This window comes from Egretta garzetta, unplaced genomic scaffold, assembly GCF_000687185.1.
Source record: "Egretta garzetta isolate BGI_Z169 unplaced genomic scaffold, ASM68718v1 scaffold652, whole genome shotgun sequence".
In the NCBI taxonomy this organism is placed as follows: domain Eukaryota; kingdom Metazoa; phylum Chordata; class Aves; order Pelecaniformes; family Ardeidae; genus Egretta; species Egretta garzetta.
The window spans coordinates 100,245-105,326 of NW_009258948.1; the positions used below are offsets into that span (position 1 = coordinate 100,245).

The 5,082-nt window shown below is 54.8% G+C and overlaps 1 pseudogene; it reads left to right on the forward strand.

Moving 5' to 3' along the window:
• LOC118451819 overlaps positions 1 to 4,741 on the forward strand; it is a 13,422-nt pseudogene extending 8,681 nt beyond the window's left edge.
• Positions 4,742 to 5,082: the final 341 nt, after the last annotated feature.

The following is a 5,082-nucleotide window of genomic DNA, read 5'->3' on the forward strand; positions in this document are numbered from 1 at the left end:
TGCGCTTCCCCACCAGCCGCTCCTGGAGCGCTCAGAACTCCGTGGTTTCCAATTTTAAAGAGTCTTTATTTTTTTTCCCTTGCCTTCTTCCAGGCTCTGCTCTCTCCTGCCTCCCTTCCCACGGTATCTGAGCAGCGGCGGTGAGGTCCCATGGCTTTGGCAATGCTTGAGGCTGAGACGAGGCCAGTCGTCAAGCGCAGGGATGGGACCGTGGCCTCCTCCGGATTTGTGCGTCCTTTATCGATAAACACCAGGGTCTCGATGCGAACAAGGGAGGGCAGGCTATGCACGCCGCTTCGGGGCCTGTCACACGCTCACGACAGCATGTGCCCCAAACCCTTAGAGTAATTGGAAAAAAAATCAAGAGCAAGACATTAATTAGGTTCCTGTTGGTGCCTATGAGCAAAGTAAAGAATCTGAGAGGTAAGAGCCATCAGCAGAGCGGTTTTTAAGCAAACATCTGGATAGGTGGATGCCTGGACAGATGTTTTCTTACATGGATAAGGGAGCGTCTGCTGTGGCCAGTGCAGTACAATCATAGCATCATAGAATCATAGAAGGGTTTGGGTGGGAAGGGACCCCTAGAGGCCACCCAGCCCAACCCCCCTGCAGGAGCAGGGACACCTTTAACCATGTCAGGTTGCTCACAGCCCGGTCCAACCTGGCCTGGGATGTTCCCAGGGATGGGGCAGCCACCACTGCTCTGGGCAACCCGTTCCAAAGCCTTCTGCTTGTCATGATCTTTGCGCAGCACTACAACCCCCCTAAATGCGTTTTATATGAAAGGCGCACAGACTCCTGAGGGAGGATTTGCCACGGAGCCAGCGATCCCTGCGGTGATTTATTCAGCTGGGAGTCTCCGTTGATATTTATCGCTTCAGACAGATCCCCTTTAAGGCTGCACAAGCAGAGGAACACTCCCATCTGTTCATTCAGTCCGGAATGGTCTGTGCCTGTGTTGATGTCTGTGCTTAATTTCCTTCCAACCTCATTGCAAAAGACAGACGCGGGTGGATCCACAGCAGCCTGCCAGCAGCAGTGGTGGTGGCAAAGCCAGCCAGGACCTGGCCCTGCTTCAACAAGAGAGCAATCATCGTTATACGCTTGTGCATCTTCCTGGTACAAACCTCCTGTGGTAGTGGTGTCAGCAACACGAATCAACTCAGGGAGTGCAGACTTCAGGTCTTCCAAGCCTTTTATATACGCGTATGGAAAGGCAGGACTCAGATCACCAGCGAAAATTCTGTTCTTCGTGGCATTTACGGATGCAGCCCTCTTCTGCTGGACCTTGAATGGCCGTGGCAGGGGCCAGGCTCCAGCTCTGGAGCCACAGATGTAAACTGGCAGCGACTGCTCCAGCTCACAGTGGGAGGGTGCTTCGTCGCCGGCGCCAGCTCCCCCCTGCCGCGCCCCTGTCATAGCATCATAGAATCACAGAATCATGGAATGGTTTGGGTGGGAAGGGACCCCCAGAGGTCACCCAGCCCAACCCCCCTGCAGGAGCAAGGACACCTTGAACCACATCAGGTTGCTCACAGCCCCGGCCAACCTGGCCTGGAATGTTCCCAGGGATGGGGCCTCCACCCCCTCTCGGGGCAACCCCTGCCAGGGTTTCACCACCCTCACTGGAAAGAATTTCTTCCTTAGATCCAGTCTAAACCTCCCCTGCTTCAGTTTAAAACCATCCCCCCTTGTCCTGCCCCAGCTGGCCCTGCTAAAAAGCTTGTCCCCCCCTTTCCTCTGGGCCCCCTTGAAGCCCTGACCGGCCGCACTCAGCTCTGCCCGCAGCCTTCTCTTCTCCAGGCTGAACACCCCCAACTCTCCCAGCCTGGCCTCAGAGCAGAGGGGCTCCAGCCCTCGGAGCATTTTAGTAGCCCTCCTCTGTCATGGATGGAGTGAGAGGGAGGCAAAACCTACCGTCCATTGGTGTAAAACAGTGAGTTAACAGAGTTCAGCGGTAAATGTGACAATTTATAGGATTCGATGCAAGGCACACTGAGTTCTTCACTGCCCAGAGGCCAGGGTCAGGCAAAGCTGCCAGGCAGACCCTCCTGTTGGGACATGAGGTTCACAAAGGAGCCCCTGGCTTTCGAAACTCCTTCCTCCGAGAGGAGCCGAGGTGTGACTGGATCCAGTCCCAGTCCCAGACTTGGCCAACCGTTCATGGCTCAAGGATTATGGATGCACAATCCATCCTCTCTATCCCTCAGCCAAGGTTTCAGAGTGAGCGTGCTATGAGCCACGCACCGAGGATCTGCTGGGGTCAGGAACCTCTCAGCCTCGAGGGATGACCCTGAGAGGGGTCCCTGCTCCCGGGGAGATCCTGGCGTGCAGCTGCTGCCGTGCGGGGGAGCTCCAAGGGCTCTGGGGCTGCTGTTGATGGTTGGGTCATGGTCATATTTGCATCCTGACCACTGTGCTCAGGTGGGCACATCCCACAGTCGCCCTGGGCTATGGTATCGTTGTCTGTCTCCCCCACATCCACTGGGTGCATCCTTCACGACCAGACATGTCCATCACGGCTGCCGCGGTGGTTATTGCTTGGGAGAGGTCGAGGGAGGGGGAATCGGGGGGGGCATGCCGCCACTGCCCCTTCCATCCCCCAGGGTGGGTGTCTGCCCGCCTCCCTCCTCCTCTCTCCTGGGGAAACCAGCGAAGTGCAGCCTGCGGCCAAATGCTGGGATCTCTGCACGCTGGCTTCCCAAGAGCAAAGCAACCTGGGCTTGAGCTTAAAGGCCTTTTCCAGCCCAAATGATTCCATGATTCCGCGATTCTTCCCGTTTTTGCTTTCGCATGGATTGTACCATAAACTCAACTCTGGGTATTTAGATTTCAACTCTGCTTCAGGGGTAAACCGTGTGATTTGGTGAAAAATACAGCAGCTGGCTGCATTAATTTTGTGAGTGCTGCTGGAAATGGCAGGTGCTTTATGAACGGCGATCAGCGTGCCGTCTCTCTGGGAAGGATGGATATAGAATCATAGAATCACAGAATCACAGAATCATAGAATCATAGAATCATAGAATCATAGAATCAATGTTTTGGGTTGGAAGGGACCCCTAGAGGCCACCCAGCCCAACCCCCCTGCGAGGAGCAGGGACACCTTTAACCACATCAGGTTGTTCAGATACCACACAAGGCTTTCAAACCTGGTTGGTGAGCGAGCCTGGCAGGAGCCTTTTAATTTTATTTTTGTTCCATGAGAAATTCCAGAAAAGAAGAAAAAAACCAAATCCCTTTACTCTTTGTAACAGAGGGACTCACAGCTGAAGCAAGGGAGGCATTTCCAGGAGGGGGTGGCTCGCTGGGGCTTACGCCGAACACGGCTCCTGGGAAGGAGGCTGTAAGTGGGCACCCGAGCTCTCTGGGAGGGCTGAGAAGTGGGGTTGTAAAGAATAGTGCTTGTGAGTTGCTCATCGTGCTGAAATCAGAACGGTTCTGAGGGTTAGGAGATGTGGGGTGGCTTAGAAAGTATAGCCCACAGAGTCCAAGTACGCAGCTGAGCCGTAACAGTCAGTTGGGTTATTAACGGTAATTAGCACAAGTAACGGCAGTGCTTGAGGGTATGCTCTGCTGTTCCACAGAGGACCTAGATTTGTCCCACAGATTTTGGTTTAAATTTCATTTTCATTGGTGCTTTTATTCTAGACGAGGGCTGCCTGGCCAGAAGGGAGATCTGTGGAAGAGGGCCTGGGGTGCTGGTGGGTACAAGTCACCCCAACGTCACCAGGAGACCTTGCAGTGACGGAGGACAGTGCTGGGTCTTTGGGGGTGCTGGGCCACGCAGGCTGTGCAGAGCAGTGGCTCCCTGCCCAGTTCAGCACTGGTGAGACCATGTTTGGGCTCTGGGTCCAGTCTGGGTCTTCCAGTAGAGCAGAGTGTGACAGGCTGGAGATGCTGGAGCCCGGGCTGGGTGGATTTTATGGCCAAGCCGTCTCCTTTGACTCATACCTCGACTAGATGTGTTTCATCCACACCTTCTCCACCTTCCAATCTGCTGTGCTCACGGCCGTAGCTTTTGACCGCTCTGCCATGCCCTGCAGCCCCCGAGGCATACACCCCTCCCGACAAACTCCCTGGTCACCCAGACTGGCATGGGGTTGACCGTCCAGGCAATACTTCTGCTGTTCCTGGCCTCCTTTCTCCTGAAGATACTGCAATACCTCCGGGTAAATGGTCTCTCGCACTCTTTCTTGTCTACCCTAGGATATCATCAGTGTGGCCCAGTCACATTTATATGACATTTATGAGATGGCAGAATTTATGGCTTAAGTGTTTGCTCTTTCCTCAACGGCATCAGACTCACTGTTACTTGTCTTGTTGTAGGTCATGAACCTTAAGACCATCTTGAGTATTGCAACCAAGGAGGAGCGGTCCAGGGCCTTGAACAGTTGCATCTCCCACATCTGTGCTGTCCTAATCTCCGACATCCCAGTGATTGGTCTGTCTATAGTTCACAAGTTTGGGAAAAAATGCTTAGAATCACAGGATCGTTTGGGTTGGAAAAGCCCTTTAAGCTCATCAAGCCCAACTGTTACCCTAACCCTGCCATCCCACCGCCAAACCCTGTCCCTAAGCACCTCGTCTGCCCAGCTTCTCCTGTTGCTCACATCCTCATGGCCAACATCTGCTTGCTGGTCCCACCATGATGAACTAGGTTGTGTACAGTGTGAAAACCAAACAGGTCTGTACCACCAGAAAGCTGCAAGAAGCCAGATGTGACTCCACAGTCATGGTGTGACCTGCATGGGAGCTGAGGGCCAACCCTGTCCTGGGCTGCATCCCCAGCAGCGTGGCCAGCGTCGAGGGAGGGGATTCTGCCCCTCTGCTCTGCTCTGGGGAGACCTCCCCTGGAGCCCTGCGTCCAGCTCGGGAGCCCTCAGCACCAGGAGGACATGGACCTGTTGGAGCGGGGCCAGAGGAGGGCTACTAAAATGCTCCGAGGGCTGGAGCCCCTCTGCTCTGAGGCCAGGCTGGGAGAGTTGGGGGTGTTCAGCCTGGAGAAGAGAAGGCTGCGGGCAGAGCTGAGTGCGGCCGGTCAGGGCTTCAAGGGGGCCCAGAGGAAAGGGGGGGACAAGCTTT